Raw genomic sequence first — 20,968 nt, 5'->3', positions numbered from 1 at the left:
GGAATCCCGGTCCAGAGATCTTTCTGTGCTTATTTAGTAGTTATCTAAATTCCTTCCAGTAACGATGGTAGGTGAACTTCATGGTTTACGTAATAAATGGGTAGTAAAGCACCTTGTTACTCTATACAGGACTTGATGGTGCATGCAAATCCATTTGAGAAAACCCTCAATTTGATCTGAAAGCATGGCTCTCCAACCAGGACTTCATAATTCTGGAACCTATGGGCAAAGGTACACTTATTTCATAAATTAAACTGTTTGAACAGAATCTCATTAAGCATAGGAACTTGCTACTGGATAATTTGTACTTAAAATGAATGTGTTAAAAACAAAGGGATACCTAGGAGATTAAGAATGTGGAAATTCCCCATTGATTTATTGGTCAATTCTCCACTATATTGTGAATGTCTTGAATTATTTGACCCAAAAGGAAATTAATTACTGAGATTGTTTATAACTGACAATGAACACAAAATTAAATTTTTGGAAAATGAAATACTGCAACCCAGCACCAATATTGAGTCAGACCCTTCATTTTCAATATATAAGTGAGAATATTTCAAAATTATTAACATGGTAGACAGCCTTGTAAAAAAAAACAAAATTAGGAAGCAAAAAAAAATTATTACGATGACAAACAGGAGTATGATGAAAATTGTGCATAACCTAAACCAAAGCAGTTTAACCAGAATAAAGTGTTTGCTACTATGATAAAAGGTACATGGTCTTGAATTAGATCTTAGTCCCTTCATCATTAATGAGATTGATGTTTTTGACAACCCTACTAATGAAGGACCAGAACTTAATGAACAAACACCTTCAAACAGATCCGTTCTTCACAGTCTCTCTTTTCGGAACAAGCAGATGGACTCCCCCAAGCAACTGAGACAGACCAGGAAAGGGAGGGAGAATTAAGAGAAATTAATAGAGACATTTTCCAACGATTGTTCATTTACTAAAAATTCTTCTTGTAAGATTGTTGTCAATGACGGCTTTAGAGTTTTTAATTAGTTACCTTGAATTTGACAGTACACAAGTCTTGTTTTTTAAAAAAGGGTTTTTAAGTTTATTCCTGTATGTAAGCAAGACATAGTACATGTATTATTGCAGTTCAAACTCTATTTTAATTTACAGCTATATTAATTAACGGCTTAATTTAACATGTTTTTTTTTCACTTTCAAATATTTTTATTATTTTCATAAATGTCTTACAAGCAACAAATAAACATTACAGAATATATAGCATCGTTGCACACAATCTAATATGCAGGAAGATGAAAATGTATAATAATAAATACCTAACAAAATAAAACTATTTACAAAGATATCTAGCCAGAATAACTAAAACATGTATTGTATATTGATTACAGAACTTATTAATGGATATTATTATCCATTTTCTCTAATATTTCCATTATTTTCAACCATGTATTGTAATATGAAGTAATTCCATTTGTCCTGCTCTTTAGTGTTGCAATTTCCATACAACCAACAGTAATGTAAGATTCTTAAATTCATTAATAGAAGGAGAAGCTACATTTTTCCAGTTGATGGCGATGATCTTTAGAGCTATGGCTAATAAAGTCCAAAGAACTGAATACTTTTCCCTTGGTACACATTTAAGTATAGGAGAGTTAAATAAAACTAATGACTTAGATTTAACATGTTTTTAGTAACTCCCCCAGCCCCCTCCCACCAACAATTCCCTGACATTAAAAAGGAAGAGTACTTTTATACCAACTTCTTACCCTATAATATCTGTGTTTGAAAGGGTTTGTGAAGGTAAATTCAGACGTTTACTGAAGAACAGTAATAAAATGATTGATAATTTAACATCTGAAGAAAGAGACATGCTAGTTCAAATTAAGGGCAACAAGCATATCTGTGTTATGAAACTGGATAAAGGTGGAAGAGCTGTTATTATATACTTTTTTCGTTATTCAAGTAAGATGTTAGAATTACTACATGATACCGCCACATACAGCCTAGTATCAAAAAACAAAATTAATATTGCTTACTCCAAGATAGAGTTCTATCTGTATGATCTTGTCCTTCAGGGAGTTATGTCAAAAGAAGTTTTAGATTTTGTTAAAGTGGACAGGCCAGTAGTTCCAGCAATATGTAAACTGCAAATCACTTGTGGAAAATGAAAAGCATGCGATTCTTGGCACCTACTGCAGTTATCGAATATTGTTCCATTTAATGAAAGTACCATTGTTATTACTACAGATGTTGTCGACTTGTTCTCTGTCATCCCCCATGATATTGGCATGCAACATTTTCTTAATATGTTTCTTAAGGATAATATGTATTTCACTAGCATTCTTTGTTTTATTAGAGAATTTCTTGAAATGGTGTTGAAAAAACATTTAGTTTACTTTGATAGTGAGTTTTTCCATCAAGTAACAGGAGTAGCAATGGGGCAAGATGTGCTTGCACATATGCTAATTTAGTTCTTGCAGACTGGGAGCACTTCAGCTTATTTTAACCAAGTATTTTGTTACTACAGATTTTTGGATGACAATTTCTCTTGGAACTAAATGCTTCCACTAGTTTTATTTTTAAATTTACATCTAACGCTGAAACAAATTCTTTTATTTTTTTAGATCTGACAATATCTAAAGATTATCAGCAAAATAGATATGTCTCATCTGGCTTTAGAAAAAGAGACATATTTAAATTCCTTTTTACACTTTAACAGTTGTCATCCCTACTATCAAAAAATAATTATCAAAGGCCAAATGGTACGCCTTTCAAGAATTGTTTCCTTTGATACCACCTTTGAGAATGAACTAGAACAATTAAGTAATATGTTCTATGAAAGGTATTATCCTACTGATTTAGTGGAATCTGTTAAGAATGAAATACTTGAAAGGAGAAGGGGGAAATTTACCCCCATTCTAAGTAATTCCTATCAAATGGTGGCTATAACTCAAAGAACAAATTCAATCAACATCCGTTATAAGGTGGGTGCTATGATAATTGGATACAATCAACAGGCACCAGCTATAAGAAGCATTCTAAATGAAACATGGAAAACAGTGTTTACTGCTGAATATAAAGAAAGAACAGTTGTGTACACTTGCCATAAATGTAGATGTTCGAGTGTATTAACTGTTGCAGTCATCACACTTGGGTTATCTGCCTGCAGGTAGCCCTCAGTTGGCCCGAATACCAGACTTAGTATTTCTGCGTCGGCTGCTGTCACTCCAGGACTGATGTCAGGTTGTCAGGGGTATAAAAACAGGCAGCCGACACCATTACATCAGTTTTTCTTGCCCCAAATGTCAGAAGCCCCCCAAATAGGGAGCTAGGTTATGGTGGGGAAAACACCACCAGTAAAAAGTAAAATACCAATACCAATACCCCAGAAGGGGTTAGTAATAGCCATGGATAGGAGGGAGAGAGAGAGAGAGAAAACAGGGGGCTGGAAGGAGGGAAACCAGGATTGCAACAGTGAATACACTCGAACATCTACATTTATAGTAAGTGTACACAACTATACTATGTTCTTCGTGTTTCACTTTTGCAGTCATCACACTTGGGTGAATTCTCAAAGCTGAAGAAGGGTGGAGGCAGTCAAGAAGAGTTAGGGCTGGCTAGTATGCCTTGCAGGACTGCTGTAGCAAATCCTGCCCTGGATTTAGAAAAGATAGGCAGGTGGTAATGCTTGGTGAAGGTGTGTACAGAATTCCAGGTAGCAGCCTCCAGGATGTCCCTGGTAGGGACTCCCCTGAGAAATGCTGCAGAGGTAGATGTTGCCCTAGTGGAATGTGTTCTGACCCCCTGAGTGGTTGGTTTCCCATGGTGCTTGTAGCAGAAATGGATGCAGTTTGCTATCCATTTGGAAATAGGTTGTTTTGAAATGGCCTTGCCCTCTGCCCACGTTGCAAAGCTGACTAGTAACTGGTCAGATTTTCTGAAGGGCTTAGTCATATTAACCAATAGTCCATGAATCAACTATTACTTATTCGGGTTATTCAAAGTCATTCACAGACAACCCATTCATCTGGTGATGCAGGGAATGAAATTCCGTGTGCACAAAGCAGTCCGCAGGCTGCCGACAATGCGGAAGTGACATCAGACGCTGGAGTTGAATCCGGGGGTACAAGAAGGAGAAACAATACTAGAGACAATGAAGTTGGTACAACGAATAAACGTGGAAATTATGGATATTACAATAGAAGGGACAGAGAACAACTTGGCAATGGTGTTCCCAATAATTTTGCGAAGTATGACAATATTGATTTTAACGCATGGCTTAACAAGTCGTTTATTAAAACTAACAAACCAAACGCGAGTGACTGTAACACCAACATGGACTATAAGGAAAAATGTAAGTTGTTTAAATCAATTCTTACTAGGTATAAGAACCTAGTAGTTGAGAATTGGTACTTCAATAAATGTATTAAAGATAAAATTGTTCCTAAGGGGCATAGAATTCACAAGTTCCCTAATAATATCAATGGTGACGTTGATGGTGAATTTTTTAAAAGTATATGTAATGTTTTTAATGAATGTGGGCTGGCTATACTTCAAATATTGATTAATTTGAATGAGCAGAGGATGGAATTAGACAAAAAAGAAATAGATAGGTTGTACAAAGAAATAAATGAAGATTTGTTGTTTTCGGTAGAGGAGTATAAAACCATGTACACAAGAATTTTATATGATGTAGATAATACAGTAACACGTAGTTACAATAGGAAAATATCTAAATTAGAAAGAGATATGAATGAATATAAATGTGGAATAGCATATAATTCTAATAACAAGAGTTGGTACACACAACATAAAGTACACGAAGGGCACAGAGTTCATCAGGCACAAAAACAGGACTATCACTACTATGGCAATGATAGAAGCAATATTAATCAAGGACAAAATGTGTACCATTCATATGAACATGATTTCTATGATGATATTATGAGTGTCATAGGGGAACAGGTCCCTTTAGAGGAGGAAGGCCCGAGGAGGTCAGAGAGACTGAGGAACCGGGCCCAACAACAACCCTCGTATGCACAGGTTACAGGGAACCATCGCCGCGATGGATACATGAGGAGAACATACAGATAGGGCATGTTTTTAATAACAATATTAACAATGATGGTTCAGAGGTAGAGACATCTTAATTTGCATTTTATAAAGATGATGATAAGTTAAACACTGTTATTTATTCTTTTGATGGTTTCAATATTTTTAACTATTCAGATGTGATTATTAATGACATTTATTTTAAATTATTTACAAAAGGATTTACATTTGTACCTACAAAAAGACCTACCATTGGAAATATTTTGTTGGATATTAAATTATTCACTAGGAAGTTGAACTTTAGACATCTGTTCAAAGATGATGATAAAAATATGACAAATAATACATTGAAAAGAGGTAGTATATACAATCCACCCTTACAGCATGATATCATGTATTTTGAAAACAGTCTCACTAGAAGAATTAGGAATGAATATAAACAGGAAAAACATGATTTTATGACTAATTTGACTGAGGAAGAGAGTCAACTTTTATATGAACTTAGTGGTAACAATAAAATACGTGTGATGAAACCAGACAAAGGAGGGGGAGTCGTGCTTATGGACCAGTGGGACTATACTAATAGAATGTTGGCTAGCATCTTCACCTGCTCAGCTGGTTAATCTGGGAATCTTGAGACAATGCTATAATTGTCTCATGTACACAGACAACCCTCTCCTCCTCCCAACAAACACAAATACATGTGGGAGATGCAACTATATAGTCAAACTGGAGGCTGAACTCTCTCAACTCAGGCCTGGCAAGACCAGACAGGAGGAGAAGGTAACCACACACACAACAAACCCAGTCACACATAGACCTACCCCAACTGCAAATCAAGCACATAATAACAAAAACATATTCGGAGGCTCTATTAAAAAACTTACCAAAACAACAGAGGCTCCCAAAGCAGACACCCAAAAATCCACCACCTCAAAACATAACACATGCAACACATACTTCAATAAATCGGTGTGTCAATAAATCACAGCCCTTAAGGCCAAACACTATGCCTGATACACTAGTGATAGGTGACTCTATAGTCAGACACACTGACGTCCCACTTACCAGGCTGAGCAAGGAGAGGGTAACGGTAAGCTGCCTATCAGGGGCTAGGATCTGCCATATAACACACGCACTCAGGTCACTCAAAAGCACGTACAAATATGACTCCGTCATTGTCCGTGCCGGCGTGAATGACCTGAGACTGTCCTTGGACTACATGAAAAGAGACATTGAGGAGCTCTCTGATTATGTAGCCCAGGCTGGTATGACCCTGACACTGAGCAACATCCTGCCCTCACCAAGATTGATGCCACAATACAAAGGCAAGATGATCAGCTTTAATAATTGGCTCAATTACTGGTGTCATTCTAGGGGGATCCAATGTCTGTCTGCTTGGGATGACATGCTGTACAAGCCACGCTGCTTCACAAGGGACGGCTTGCACCTGTCACCACTGGGCTTCCGGATATTGGCTAAGGCTCTTGCCACCCCCATAGTGCCTTTTTTAGGCGAGGCTCAAAAGACGAACCCACCTCCTTAGAAAACAAAAATGGAAAAAAATTAAGGGTAATGCTGTTCAACGCCAGAAGTCTAAATCTCAAGATGCAGGCTCTCAAAGCACTCCTCAGTATGGAGACACTGATGTCTGCGCTGTAACCGAGACCTGGTTCAAGGCTCCTAAGAGCACCCCAGCGCTACCAGGCTTTACCTCGTATCATGCTTTTCGGCCCCAAAACCCGGGCCGAACCACAAAGGGAGGGGGAGTGTCCATATTCATCAAGGATACCCACACCTCTAGGTTAGTGGCAACTCATGAAGCATTGGAGACCATCCAGGTGCAGCTAACCGTAGGCAAAACTGCTATACAACTGGTTGCATGTTACAGACCACCCTCCCAATCTCAAGAATCCCACTCAGCCTTCCTGAAGACATTGGAAGATATGAATGTCTCACCAAATACCATCATATTGGGAGATTTCAACTACCCTAACATAGACTGGGTGCACTATTCTAGCCCTAACACCCTAGCCCAAAGGTTCCTGGAATTCATAAACTCAAATGCAATGGAACAGCTAGTCACCTCTCCCACAAGGGGGGATAATACACTAGACCTGATCATCACAAACATGGGGACAAAATGGTCAACACCGGAAGTATTGCCCTCACTGGTGAGATCTGACCACAAACTAATCACCCTGGATATACATTTACCACCTCCACCCCCAGCACAAAAGACTACAGTGAGAAACTTCTCAAAAGCCGACTTTACACTTCTCAAGACTGAGATGGTATCATTTAAGCCCTCAGGGCCAATGGAAACCACATCCCACAATGCTAAATCCTACACAAATGCTTTCTACGGACATCTCCAAGAATGCATGGATCGTGCAATCCCAAATAAAACCAAGACCCTCTCCACCTAAGGAAAGCGTCCTGTCTGGTGGACCCCAGCCATAAACAAATTGTATAACAAAAGAAGGAAGCTACTGCAAGACAGAGCAAAATCCCATAAAGGGAAGGCATCTCTGATCAGCACTAGTAGAAAGCTACGTTCTCTCATAAAAATATCCAAGGCCAACTTTGAGAGAAAAATGCAGGACACTAAAGATAACCACAAGGGCTACTTCAGTAATGTTAGAAACCTGGAAACACATATGCTCAGAGTTAGTACACACGACAAAAATTTACGAACCCACAGATATTGCCAACATTCTGGCAGACAGGTTCAGTGCAAATTTCTCCCTCCCTCACCTCCAAAGAAGAAATACTCATCCCAGCTGAATGTAACCTCCCTGTCATCTCTGATGTCCAGGTGAGAACCGCCCTCAACAAAGCAAAAAACACAGCATCTATGGGACCTGATGGTATCCCCGGCTGCGTGATACGTGAGCTCCAAGAGGAGCTAAACCCACATATAAAAATGTTATTTAACCTTAGCCTTACTACAGGATATGTACCTGAACACTGGCGTACAGCAACAGTGGTACCACTCCACAAGGGAGGCTCCACTACAGACCCTGGGAACTACCCCCCCATAAGCTTGACCAGCCTGGTTTGCAAAGCTATGGAAAGAATTATTATGGAACTCATAAACAACGACATTGGGGACCTACCGACACTTGATCCCACCCAGTTCGGCTTTGTAAAAGGCAGATTCTGCCTTTTGAACCTGGTTGACTTTTTTGAAACAGTCACTAGAGCCATTAATGAGGGCAAGGCAGTCCATACAGCCTACCTGGACTTGGCTAAAGCCTTCGACACAATACCCTACTCGGGGAATTATAGAAAAGCTAAACAGCTTAAAAGTAAATCCATATGCCACAAGATGGGTTGCAAACTGGCTAAAGAACAGAACCCATAAAGTCAAGATTGCGGGAGCCATGTCAGACTCAAAGCCAGTCACAAGTGGTGTCCCACAGGGCTCTGTCCTGGGACCCCTCTTGTTCGGCATTTACTTCTCAGATGTGAAAGCAAACATGGGAGGGTTGTGGCTGACAAAGTTCGCAGATGACTGCAAACTAGGCGCCATAGTCGATACACCAGCTGACACATACATCCTACAGAAAGACCTCACCGAAATGCCAGAATCACGGCCTTAAACTGAATGCCAAGAAATGTATAGTCATCCCCTTTGGGAAAAACAAAATACCCACAAATTATCACATAGACAGTAACCCACTGAGTACCGAGAAAGTGATCAGAGACCTGGGGACCCAAGTTGATAGTGACCTCTCATTTGACACCCACGTTGCCAAAGTGGTTAGAAAGACTTTCTACCTTGCTCACCTTATCATGAAGGGGTTCACATCCAGATCAAAGGAGGTCATCGTGCCCCTGTACTCCTCCCTTATCAGGCCCATGATTGAGTACAATGCCCCATTTGGTATGTACCTCACCCAGCACTTACAACAGCTGGAGAGACCGAGAAGTACCTCACCAAGAGGATCAAGGGTTTCCAACATATATCATATGCTGCCAGGCTAAAGAAACTCCAGCTCTATTCAGTAGCATACCGCCTGCTCAGAGGTGATCTGTGCCTGACATACAAGGCCATGTCCAACCAGGAATTGATGGACATGCTCCACCTCAAAAAATCAAAATCCATAAGAACCACGAGAGCCAAAGATTTAAACCTCAGTACAAACATGAATAGAACATGCTGGAGGGACAGATTCATAACTCAGAGGCTTCCCATATTCTGGAACAAAATCCCAGTCCATGTTAGGCAGAGCCCCTCACTGACTCTCTTCAAGAGAAATCTTGACGAGTGGATGGGAGATCGTAGGTTTACCGGTCACCCTGTATCGCTACTTAACAGAGGCACAGTAAACTAATTTTAATAAGTAAGGTGGTCTTCAATGTGTCACTACTAGACAAAGGCACAGTATTCTAAATTTATTCTATACACCTTAGTACCACTACATGGGGTGGCGAAAGCCACATCTCTAGGGCTAGGTTTGCAAATGCCTCAGGGCAGATAGCCTAGTACTAAACTACAAAACTATGAAACTATATTAAGTAATGATAGCTGTTACTCACCAGTGTCTAAAAATGAAACCAATATATCTTACAGGAAAATTGATTACATTATAGAGGATAATTTATTACAAGGCCTTATTGACACTGATTTATATAATTTTTTGAAGGTAAAAAAGCCGGTGATTCCAGCCATATTTGGTATCCCAAAGACCCATAAAGATGTCCAGAATCCCCCTATGAGGCCTATTTTTTCATCACAGGGTTCAAAAACGCAGCCCTTTGCTATGTATGTAGATACCAAGTTAAAAAATTTCCACTACAAATACCATCATATATTGGTAGACTCATGGGACTTTTTAGAAAAAATTGGAAATGATTTATACAATGTTAGAAGTATATTCATTACGATTGATGTACAGGATTTATTTTCTGTCATACCACATACATGGTTTGGTATGGATTGGTTTGAACAAATGATAATAGATATGGATTTGTTAACGAATGATGAATTTAAACTAGTGTTGGAGAGTATGGACTAGAAATGTTAATTGATGATTTAATTTCTTATATCAACAACAGTACTTCTTTTTTAAGGTTCACACATGAATTTAATGCGGTTGAAATTAATTACTTGGATATAAAATTGCAAAAAAATAGTAACACAAAAAGGTATAAATCGAGTGTTTACAGGAAAAAACATTATTCTAATACTTATTTACATTTTGATAGTGATCATCCTAGTTTATTAAAGAAAAACATAGTGAAGGGGCAAATGATAAGGGTGGCAAGGATGACATCTGAAATGGAAGATTTCTTTAGGGAAATGGATAATGTACAACATATGTTCCAACAGAGAGGCTACCCTTTTGATTTAACCCAAGCAGTTAAGGAATATGTAATTGGTAAAAGGGACACCAGCTATACTCCCTTAATATACAAATGGAGTGGAACTACCAACAATAATTATAAGAAAGATGGTGACAATAGTAGTAGTGGTACTTCGAGCACGATGACAACTACACCTTATTTAACTTTAACTTATTATAAAGGTATAAAATGGCTTAAGAAATGTATTGATGATACATGAGAAGTGTTTAGAACAATGCCGACCAGAGTAACAGTTTTCCAAAACAAGCTGACATATAGTTATAGAAGGAACCAGAATCTAAAGAATATTTTTGAGAGGAAGAAATATTTAGAGGTAGGGGAAGTAGTATCCAATAGAAGGGGTACATTTAGGTGTGGAAGATGTCCACAATGTCCCTTTATAGCAGATGAAAAAATATTGAGTATTCCTAGTTTAGGTATAACAGTAAAGGCTAGAAAATATACCAGTTGTTATATGAAAGGAGTGGTATATATAGCATATTGCAAGTATTGTTGGGGTTTCTATATAGGAAAAACTGAAAGACATTTGAGGAAGAGAATATACAAACATATTAGGGATATAAATAGAAAATATGTAAACAATGCGCTATATAGACACTCCTTAACATGTCAGCAAGCTAATTTTAAGTTTTGGGTATTGGAGGAAGTGGAACATTTTGAAAGGGGCGGTGATTGGGAGACTAGGTTAGAATATACAGAAATGATATGGCAATTGAAAATGGATGCCTGTCAAGGAAAGGGTTTGAATGACCACGTCTCCATTACACCTGCTCTTAAAATATTATCTTATGACCCTAAAAGAAACAAAGTTAGTAAACAAAATAAATAAGTAAAATGTGAATATATTCTGGAGAGAAGTACAACTAGTGGTTACAATTTTGTTTTTTTATTCACCATTTTCATTAATTTCATCTTATTACATTTAATTTATGAATGTATTTATGAATTGTATTTAGGAATGTATTTTTATACAAGTTTTTATATTTTTCTATATTTATATTTATATAAATATTTATATAAATATTTATAATATAACTATTTATAACTTCAAGGAATTTTTTTATATAACTTTTTATTTATTTAATATTAAATGGTAGAGTTGTATGCAATATTTACACTGTGCTATTGGTCCTTCATTTAGGGAATTATAGTAGAAATTTATAGTGAAGTGTGAACAAGTGCTTTAGAAGAATATATATATAAAAACATAAATATAAATAAATATATATATGTATTTTTTCATTTTACATAATATTTATTTATATATTTTTTAATTAATTTTCACCATATGTCATGCATGCTATATTTATTTACTTGTTTTATTTATTCATTTAATTATTCATACATACTCTCTCTTGTGTACATGTGAAACAGTATTTTGTTGTTACAACTATGACATGAATATGACAAACAACAGTAAAGTTTATTGATTTGTATAAAGTATTTGTTTATGTGGAATGTATAAAGAATGTGCTTCTTTCTAAAATATTATTTATACTATGGTATAGCCAGCCCTGTTTTTGCAGTTACTAGAGTGGATTTATTTATTTGATTGCTTAATTATTTTATGTGATTGTTTAATTACATTATTATAATCAATTGATTGCAATATAAAGTGAACTAAAGGATTTAATTTAATTGATTCTGAAGAGGTCTCCAGTGGGAGGCAAGCTAAATCCACTAATGTTTTTTAAGAGTTTTATGTCGTAATTTGTTGTGTTGGTGTTACAATAAAAGGTATTTATTGCTGGAACAGATGCGAATGGTTATTGCTATACACAATTTTTGAGTGGAGTTTTTGGAAGAGTTTAAGACGAACAAACTATTTGGGGAAGACAGCCTTTATAGTAACCGTACCTGCCTTAGTCATATTAAGGTAGAATCTGAGCTGTCTGTGCACGTCCAAGGAGTGCAGGATCCTTTCCCCTTTATTTTGAGGATTAGGGAAGAAGGTTGGCAAATGGATGGCTTGATTGAGAGCCACACTGGACACTACTTTAGCATAAAGGAAGGTTTAGTCCTGAGGGAAACCCTGTCAGCATGGAAAATAATGAAGGGTTCCACAGCCATCAGTGCTTGCAGCTCAGACACTCTTCTAGCTGAAGTGATGGCTAGAAGCAAGGCTGTTTTCCAAGAGAGGAATTTTAATGCTGCTGATGCAGCAGGTTCAAAGGGGGAAGTGTGAGCTTTTGCAGTACAAAGTTAAGGTCCCAAGCACGGGTGGGTGCTCTCCTTGGTGGCCTTAAGTTGTTAGCCCCTCTCAGGAACTGTTTAATAAGAGGGTGTGAGAAGAGAGGTGGCTCAGTGTTGTAATGACCAGAAATGTCTGAGGCGTGTATCTTAATGGAGGAGAAGGACAGGCCTTTGTGGAGTAGATCTACTAAGTAATCCAGGACAAGAGGCAGAGAGGGCAGTGTTGTGTCCTGTCCTTTAGACTGAATCCATGAGCAGAACCTTTTCCACTTATCAGCATAGGATTTTCTTGTACTGGGTCTTCTGGCTTCAAGAATGACGTCCAGTGCCTATTTGTTTAAGGTTGCTGGGGGAGAATTCAAGGAATAAGCCCGGCTGCAAGATTTAGGGTTTGCAGTTGTGGATGCAGAATCTGTCCCTCCTGCTGAGAGAGGAGGGTTGGATTCTGGTGTAGGTGCCAGGGTGACACTGATGTCAGGCTGCGCAGTAGTGGGTACCAATGCTGGCATGGCCAGTCCGGGGGAATCAGAAATGTCCTTGGTCTGTCCTGTTTTATCTTGAGTAATACTCCTGAAAGGAGGGGCAGGGGGGAAATGCATAGATTGAGAGATTTACCCACTGAAAAGTTAGGGCAGCCACTTTCCAGGCCCTGCCGTGAGGATTCCTGGTGCAGAATTTGCTGAGCTGGTGGTTGTAGGGGGAGCAAAGAGATCTACCTCTGGAGTCCCCCATTTCTGAATCAGAAAGGTGAAGGTGTTGTGCTCCAATTGCCACTCGTGTGGGTCTAGGAGATTTCTGCTTAAGTAGTCTAGTAAGTCTTGTTTGCTTGGTAGGAATTGAGCTTGCAGCTGGACTTGAATGTCCAAGGCAGTGTTCCACAGGGCCATGACAAGCTTGCAGAGTGGGTAGGAATGGGTTCCACCCTGCTTGTTGATGTACCACATAACTGTGGTGTTGTCTGTTTTTATTAGCAGTTGTCCTGGAAAGATTAGGGATCTGAAAGCTGTCAGGGCATTCTGTACAGCTAGCATCTCTTTTTAGCTGATGTACAGATGAATTTGACTTGGGCTCTAGTGGCCCTGAATACATTTTCCGTCCATGTGTGCCCCTCAGGCATAGTCTGATGCATCTGTGGTTAGGGTCTGTGGCCCTGAATACATTTTCTGTCCATGTGTGCCCCTCAGGCATAGTCTGATGCATCTGTGGTTAGGGTCTGGGCAGCTTGGGGTAGAGTAAATGGCAGTCCCTTGTTGTGGTTGCGTGCTTCTGCCCATCAGAGGAACTCTGTCCTTAGACAGGGTATGATAGGAATGACTGTTTCCAGGTCCTGAGAATGTTGGCACCAATGACTTTTTAAGTACCATTGGAGTTTCCTCATAAGCAGCCTTGCATATGAAATCGGCACTATACATGAGGCCATGAACCCTAGGGCCTGCAGTATTTTTCTTGCAGATAGCTGGGTTCTGGTGGCCATTTGTTTGAAGTAGTCTGTCAGATTGACTTGTTTTTCTGAGGTAAGGAATGCCATCCTTGAAGTTGTGTCCAAGCTTGCTCCTAGGAATACAATCTTTTGACTGGGTACCAGTTTTGATTTATTTTCATTGATGGTGTACCCCAAGGAAGTCAGAAGGTTTTTCACAAATGTTAGGTGCTGCAGCAGCAATTCCTGACTGTCCGCCTGAATCAGGCAGTCGTCCAAGTACAGGTAAATTTGGATATTCCTCTGCCTGCAGTATGCAATGGCTGGAGTCAGGCATTTTGTGAATACTCTGGGTGCAGTAGATAAGCCAAAGGGAAGTGCAGAGAACTGATAATGCATAGACCCTGCCCTGAAATGTAGATACATCCTGCATAATTCCCTTATAGGGATATGCATATAGGCTTCTTTTAAGTCTAGGGTGACTACCCAGGCATCCTTGGCTAGCATAGGAAGAAGCTGTTGCAGGGTAAGCATTTTGAATTTTGTTACCACCAGGAAGGTGTTGAGAATGGAAAGATCCAGGATTGGGTGCCAAGAGCCCTCTTTCTCGGGTACCAGGAAGAGTCTGGGGTGGAATCCTTGACTCCTCTGTTCTACTGGAACCGACTGAATAGCTCTGATATTGAGCAGGGAAAGTACTTAGTTTTGAGTCTCTGCCCACTGGTTTGGAGGAAGGTCTGGAAACCCACTTGGGTTTGGCAGTGAATGGAAATAAAATTTGTACCCCTGGGATACACTGTTGAGGACCCACTGGTCCTGAGTGATGGACATCCAGTTTTTTGCATGAAGTGCAAGTTTTCCTCCTAGGGGCACAAGCAATTGGGCAGGGCTGGGTAGTGGAGTAAAGAACTAATTGTGAGCTTTTTCCGTAAGGAGGTGGCTTACCACTCCCTGCTTTGGGGGGGGGGGGGCACTCCATTGCTTAGATCTTTGCATACCCTGAGACTGTAGTCTGGGTGGTCTGTTTCCCCTCGGTCTGGTTAGAGAAGGCCTGGAAGGTTTGGAAGGGCAATGCCTACTGAATCTAGGGGGTTGCACTTGTAAGAATTCTTTAACAGTCTGCATAGACTTAACTTTTTCTTCCATCTTTTTAAGAACTTCTTTTGCTTTGGTGCCAAACAGTCCTTATTCAAAGGAGCATCTAGTAACTTGAAGTTGACATGGTCTGGCAAGGTCTGCTCCTTCAGCCAAGCATGTCTTCTCAGTACAGAGAGAGTGACAGCTGCTAGGCAAGATGCTTCTAGAGTGTCAAAGCCACACTGCAAAGTATGCTTGCTGACTTGGCTTGCAGAGTACATAAGCTCCTGCAATTCTTTATTTTCTGCACAGTCAGAAAAGATTGCCACTTTTTGTTTAATAAGGTCCAGAATATGTTGCTGGTACTTTAGCAAGTGAAACTGACAATTCAATGCCCTAATAGCAAGAGTTGCAGAGGTATATACCTTCTTACCCCATCTGTCCAAAGCTCTGGAATCCCTGTCCGAAGGGGTGGGATTCTTGGCTGTAGTAGCCTTGATACCTTTAGGCCCCTGGAAAATGATCTCTGGGTCAGCAGTAGCATTCTTGAACAGAAATTTGTGAGTGTCAGGTACTCTGTAGTACCCGTCTAGTTTCCTAGGGGCAGGAGTCAGGAGTAAGACTGGATTTCATAAAAACAGCATCCACAACATCCAGGACAGCGGGTATTGCTAAGGGCCTGTGTTGAGGCAACTCTAGAAATTCTCAGAGTCTCTTTTTGGACTGAGGATAATCTTGGCATTCCCAGTGGAAATGCTCTCGTAATGTATGCAAGGTTTAACCAAAAGAAAAGTCCTCTGGAGGGGAGGCAGAGGGAATGGATTCCTCTGCATCTGAATCCTCATAAGCAGATAAGGGCATGTCTTCATAATCAGAAATTTCAGAGTCATTGGACTCCTGGTCTGAAGAAGCTGAAGGGGACTGGACTCAGTCTCTTAGCAGGGGAAGGCTGACTTCACCTAATCAGTGTAATAAGGTCTTCAGCCATTCTAAGCATTTGCTTTTGTGGCATTGGAGCAGGTGCATGCACTTTGGTTGTCGGTTTTCTAGGTGTAGAGTGTACTCTGGGCCTAAGAAACTTGGTAGTTTTGGTTAAAAAAGAAGTTGTCAGTTTGAGTCTAACATCGGTTGAGCGAATAACTGCTTCAGAAGCTGGTGCCTGCTCAGCAGCTCCAGACCCATCCAAGGTAGAGACATCCGCAGGTTCCATAGTCGAAGAAGAGTCTCGCAGCATACCGGACTCTGAATGGGTCCCAGTAGAGGCCTGTGAATCCACTGAAGCGGGCATCATGGGCTGCAAAAGTGCCTCACTGAGTACCAGCGGACTGGCAACTAGCTTAACGAAAGCGTCGTCGGCAGTTTTGGACCTATGCGGTCTGTCTCTGTCTTTATCCTTACGTTTTTTCAAAATATCAGTAGTTGGATGGCTTACCAAAGCCATTTCAGAATACGGAAATTGAGAGCAAAAGAATTTAGCAATAAAGAGAGCCTGACGACGAATGGTTCGTGCGTTAAATAAGGCACAAAACCGACAGTGAGGGACATCGTGGTCTGGGCCTAAACAAGTGACGCAGTAAGAATGAAAATTTCTGTGAGGTATTTGCTTTCCACAGGCAAGACAATTGTTAACTTTTTCTGACATCGGTTAGAGCAAGAAAAAAGGATCCCCAATGGGGTACTTAGCTTTAGAAGACTTCAAGATTATTAAATTCGTAAACGAAAATTCAGGTAGTGGCTGACCGGCACTTGCGAACTGCTTCTGCTTCAGGCTCCTCGGCAAGACAGACTGATGTAATGGCGTCTGCTGCCTGTTTTTATACCCCTAATGACCTGACGTCAGTCCTGGATCGGCATCATCCCAACACAGAAATACTAAGTCTCTGGTATTCGAGCCAACTGAGGGCTACCTGCAGGCAGATAACCCAAGTATGATCACTGCAACAGTGAAACACGAAGAACATGTATTAGGTGCACTTCCTAAGACTACATGCAACAGGGGTGAAAATCTTAAGAACAGTTTTGAAAAGAATAATGGTAATAAGGCAAGTTATTTTCATTCAAAAATGATGAAGTGTGGTCATTGTAAATACATCCTGGATAGACCATATATAGTAAGAGAAGGGCATGATAAAACCCTTTCTGGCCCAGGAGTATGTGATTGTAAAACAAGAATGGTAGTATATCTAGCCACATGTTCGGTATGGTCAGCATTCTATATAAGCAAAACTACTAGGATGCTTAAAGAACGGGGTTTATGACATAAGGAACAAACACCTAAAAATGCTTTATATAAACATACATTCTGTTGTTCACAATTTAAAAGTTTTTTATATTTTATAATTGGTAGAGTTTGTAAGACTGATGGGGGTGACAACTAATTGCTATTAGAGCAAAAGGAATGGTTTGGCAGATCCGATTAGATGCTACCAACAATGCTAGATTAACTGATATGTTATCCCTCAACTGTATTTTAAAAGAGAGAGCAGCTAAATTATATTAAACTGTATTTAGGACTGTAAATTTATACATTTGTATTTTGTTTAAGTATGTATTTTAGAGTAAATGTTATCTGGTTTTTGATTTTTTTCTGTTGGTTGATTCATTTTTAGAGGTATACTTAAATAAATGTTACTTGTAAAGATTTTATCTCTGATGATGTCTTATTTTGAAGGTGAAAGCACTTAGATTAAATTCACTTTGTGTACTTATTTGAGTAGTTTCAGTCTGTTTTTTTGGATGTGGTTTGCTGGAGGATTCCAATGTTTTTCTGCTTTATTGGTCTGTTTAATGCAATTAATGCAATTAATGCAATTACCAAGTGGCTACTCATTTACTTATAAATCTGACACTCCTGAGTACATGTGTTATGAGCAAACATGAACTTCAGCTATGGCATTCAAGCTACATTTGCCGGGATTTGTGAATCAGAACATGTTGCTTCAAGCAGTCCAATCCAAAATATTCTTATTGCCATGCTTGAGTACATGCTCCCTATATAATGACCTCATGTAATTCCCACAATACAATGATCCTCCAAATTGCCCCAAATAAATATTGACTATTTACCAACTGTTTGCTACTTATACACCCCATTCCCTTCTTCTGAAAGTGCTACATCGTCCCTCTTCACCACAATTTTCAAAGTCTTACGTTCCAGTTTCAGTCCTTCACGTGCACATAATCTTTCTTTCTCCTCTGCCTACTATCCGTTTAAGTCTAGTGATTCTAGGACCATTTTATTCTAAGACTTAGTAAACCAGAGATCCATTCTGTAAATAGTAGGATGCTCATCAAAAATCACTGCTGTGGCCTTCTTATTTTGTGCTTTGTTAAACTTGCACAAGTTCTGAACATCAAACACAGCATGACAAATGACATGAAAAGCATGGCTTCTTGTAAACTGATCAAACATTTATCATCATATCTTGTGAAAAGGCCAGCCAACTGCACTGAAAATCTGTCATGCAAGTATGGTAAATATGATCCAATAGTATTTTTCAGACAGGTAATATCAGATGATTATTTCAGTACAGTGAAGGATCACCCCTTACTGGAAGCTGTCCACTGCATTCAAGGAGTGTGTCCATTGTAAAAAGGATAGGGGCCAACAGAACATACCTATTGAAACAAAAGTCTGTTCAAGGGAGAAACAGCAATAAAAGGCTAAAGAGGAACCAAATACAGAGAATGTTCCAGAATAAGATAAAATAAAACTCTTAGGGGAACTTCATACAGCAATAATCACAACTGGGCTCATAGGTCATGCTAGTGAGTAAACTGGCATGACCATAAGGTCTGTCAGTGATTATTGTGCTAGTACACTCATATAAAGGCATTTTTATCAACTTTTTTTAAATGAAGTCATTCTTTTTGTACAGCTCACCTTCTGATGAAAGTGCTCAGTGGAAATATATTACATATCCATGTCATTTTTACACATGAACAGTATAATGGTACATTTTTCTTTGTGACAGTGATGGCCTGGAAATAGCTGTGTGTATATGTATTTTCAGTTCAAACAGTAAAAGAAATGCACATTGACTTCACACCAGCCATGGAATTACTTATCAACTGTTTTGCAAATTATTCTTTTGGACCTTAAGCAGGTCTTGCAACACATCATAAAGGAGACTATTCCTCACTTTGTACTTACGTTTAAACCTTGTAACTATGTTAACTCTGCTTTGTTTTCAATTTGATTGTTAATGTAAACAAGTTCATTTCTTTCTATTCTTGTTTCTATCTTACTAATGTTTGTATTGTGAAGCCTTTCTCCTTGGGACTCCATGGAATATAGGCACTTTTAGTCCCAGATAGACTTTACCAGTAAACAAAACAAGAAATAAAAACTTCCTCCTGAATTCATAATGGAAGCAAGTTCAATTTTATCTTTCATTTGGACTGAACAGATCTTTTTGCAGTTGTAACTAATTTTATCAGCTTAAAAAGACTCACGTTATTACATCTAATAGGTTCATCTGAAGACCATTTTGGAGTTGAATGTAGCATCATTCTGACGCAATAACTATTGATAGCAAAGAAGTGGAAGAAGCAACCACAGTGAGTACTGGTTACAGTGAATGGGCACATCAAAAGCACAGGCTGGTTTACACCCATTGTTGTGTTCAAAACATGGCACAAAAAATGCACAACAAGGGTTTTAGAATCGGGCATGCATGCTAAGGCAAGAGTTAATGGCAAACACCAACCACAAAATTTAAGAAAAGTATAACTGGACTGAAAGATAGACTCAGTAAATGGTTTGAATGGAAAACCCGAAAAAGTAAACAAGCTGATAGCTGTTGACAATGTTCAACAAGTGGGCAGGAACTCCATAGTCCCATATGGATGACACTACATTAATACACAGGAGGACTGAAATGCAGGTACAACATAAAAAAATAAATATCATTCTTAAAAATATAGATATATTGATGAATACCTGCCCAAAAAATCAGATGGTAAATGGCCTAGGTTACTGTGTTAGGGCAAACTTAAGAGTGACTTCTGACAAAGATACAGTGTTTGTGTGGCAAACACAAGGATAAGCACTACCATAAGTTCAGCTCCATAGACATCAACCATTATAAGACAAAGAAAAACAACTCAGCTTGGTTCTGCCTAAATTATGGAATCATGCAAGTTATCGTGGACTTATCTTATTGTTTACAGTGTGCCAAAGTAGAGCAGCTAAAACCTTTTCTAGAAACAACAGTTGGGGGTCACAGTTGTTTCTTTTCCATATTTATGCATAACAACCTCAGTATTAGTCCTGTTTTAGAGGATCAGTCCTGGACTCAGGTTTCATTCATAGTTCACAGTGTTGTAGTTTACCAAGTTAACAAGTTGGTCTAGAACGCAGAACACATTTCCAGGGTTCTACATGGTAGGTGTACTTAATGGGATCTATATTAGAACATCGAAGTTTCAAAACTTCGAATATTCTAATATCGACCCCAATTCAGTGAAAGCTGAGAATATCGAAGCAACAGAAAACCAAATTCTTTCCCAAGGAAAGAATTTGGTTGTCCATTTCTGTTGCTTCGGTATTTTCAGTGCTGTGGTGGAAAGTTACAGGTCGGGTTCAGGTAAGTGTGTGATTGAGTGCGGGTTAGGTGAGTTAGGGTTAGGGCACGGGTGAGGTGAGTGTGCGATAGTGACGGACCTTAGGGTTATGGTAAGTGGATAGTTAGTGGTGTGTGTATAGTTTAGTGTAGGGTTAGGTGTAAGATTTCAGGTGTTTGTGTGTGAATTGCTGTTTGTTTGGTGTGCTTGTGTTCTGTGTATGTGTTTTGGAACAGCAAATATTTTCCCTAGGAAAAAATTTGCTGTTCTGTATGTTCGATGTTTTCAGCTTTCAATGAATAGGGG

The sequence above is a fragment of the Protopterus annectens genome, chromosome 8.part0, assembly GCF_019279795.1.
Source record: "Protopterus annectens isolate FY-2018-M chromosome 8.part0, PAN1.0, whole genome shotgun sequence".
Lineage (NCBI taxonomy): Eukaryota > Metazoa > Chordata > Ceratodontiformes > Protopteridae > Protopterus > Protopterus annectens.
The sequence above is the reverse complement of the archived record's forward strand: the minus strand, read 5'-3'. Positions refer to the sequence as shown.